This window comes from Acomys minous (assembly GCF_964271855.1).
Source record: "Acomys minous genome assembly, chromosome: 14".
Classification (NCBI taxonomy): domain Eukaryota; kingdom Metazoa; phylum Chordata; class Mammalia; order Rodentia; family Muridae; genus Acomys; species Acomys minous.
In genome coordinates, this window is record NC_140496.1 from 47,505,942 (window position 1) to 47,507,967 (window position 2,026).

A 2,026-nucleotide genomic window follows, 5' to 3' on the forward strand; every position below is an offset into this window, starting at 1 on the left:
CATAGTTGCTTTCCACTGAATTCACTGCCATCTAGCATGATGGCATTGCTTATCTTTAAATGTTTTAATGATGCACAGCCTGGAGACTTCACATAGGTTCCATTGTCTCTGACATCCCTTTGGGCTCCAATATATCACCTCCCCCTCATTTTCTACAAACAAAAAAGGAGGGTTATGTAGACCATTGCCTAGAATTGAGGCATAAGAGGGGGTGAGAGTCTAAAAGAACTTAAGAAAAAAATAATTGAGAAGTATTGGTTCACATACCATGGCATATATTTCATATATTTTTGCAACATATTTCCATCATTATCCAGTTTTAAAGTAAATCTACTTTCACATTAAGACATTTTAGTGCAGCTTTCTGCCATCCATGATCCCTTCACTGACCTCAACTACATGGTCCACATGTTCCAGTATGACTCTGCCCATGGCAGGGTCAACGACACAGTCAAGGCTGAGAACAGGAAGCTTGTCATCAATGGGAAGGCCATCAGCATCTTCCAGGAGCGAGATCCTGCCAACACCAAATGGGCTGATGCTGGTGCTGACTACGTTGTGGAGTCTACTGGTGTCTTCACCACCATGGAGGAGGCCGAGGCCTACTTGAAGGGTGGAGCCAAAAAGGTCATCATCTCCGCCCCTTCTGCTGATGCCCCCATGTTTGTGATGGGTGTGAACCACGAGAAGTGTGACAACTCACTCAGGACTGTCAGCAATGTTTCCTGCACCACCAACTGCTGAGCCCCCGGCTAAGGTCATCCATGACAACTTTGACATCATGGCAGGACTCATGACCACAGTCCATGCCATCACTACTACCCAGAAGACTGTGAGTGGACCCTCTGGAAAGCTGTGGTGTGATAGCTGTGTGGCTTCCCAGAACATCATCCCTGCATCCACTGGTGCTGCCAAGGCTGTGGGCAAGCTCATCCCAGAGCTGAATGGAAAGCTCACTGGCCTTCGATCTTCCTACCCCATTGTGCCAGTTGTGGCTCTGACATGCCAACTAGAGAAACCTGCCAAGTATGATGGCATCAAAGTGATAAAGCAGGCATCTGAGGGCATCCAGGGCTACACTGAGGACCAGGCTGTCTCTTGCGACTTTAACAGCAACTCCACTATTCCACCTTTGATGCTGGGCTGGCACTGCTCTCAATAACAACTTTGTAAAGCTCATTTCCTGGTATGACAATGAATTTGGTTACAGCAACAGGGTGGTGGACCTCATGGTCTACATGGCCTCCAAGGAGCAAGAAGCCCTGGACCACCCACCCCAGCAAGAACACTAGAGCAAGAGAGAGAGAAAGAGAGAGAGGCCCTCGGCTGCCGAGGAGTTCCTGTTCCAACCCAGCCCCTGACACTGACTGAGCATCTCCCTCACTGTTTCCATCCTAGATCACAGAATAATGGGAGGGGCCCACGGAGCCCTGCTCTCTTGAATGCCATCAATAAAGTTCACTGCACCCTACCCCCCAAATTTTAATGCTATAGCAGAAATTTGATCGGGATCAGAATTCAGCTACTTTGTTAAATGTATGAATATAGATTTTACTAGTAGCATCCATACTGCAGAATCATCTGTCACGTATCACTGCCTCCCCCCAATTTACCAGTTAACTAAATATATAAGTTTTAGTGTTATCGCTGGAAACCTGCTTTCCTAATGCACCACATTCTTAATTTTATTCCTTAATGTGTCTCTTTTACCCCTTTTCTCTTCTCTTCTCTCTCTCTCTCTCTCTCTCTCTGTCTCTCTGTACACATGTATGTTGCGGTGCAGCCATGTGCACACAGACAGGCTGAGGGTTAACTTCAGGTATCTTCCTTAGTCCCTCTTTGCCTTAGTTTTTGGGATAAGCTCTCTCACTGAACCTGGAGCACATGGATTTGACTAGACTACTGGGGAGTGAGTCCCTGGGATCTGCCTGACTCTACTCAACCCACAGAGCTTAGATTACAGGCAGGCTGTGCCGCACCCGGCTTTTAGTCGGGGGTGGGGGCTGCAGATCTTTAAGATCACTCA

The 2,026-nt window shown here is 47.4% G+C and overlaps 1 pseudogene across 1 annotated transcript; it reads left to right on the forward strand.

The window, feature by feature from the left end:
* Positions 1-399: 399 nt before the first annotated feature.
* On the forward strand, positions 400-1,292 carry LOC311582466 (glyceraldehyde-3-phosphate dehydrogenase-like; annotated as a pseudogene). The gene has a single exon. The product of its transcript is annotated as a glyceraldehyde-3-phosphate dehydrogenase-like (transcript).
* Positions 1,293-2,026: the final 734 nt, after the last annotated feature.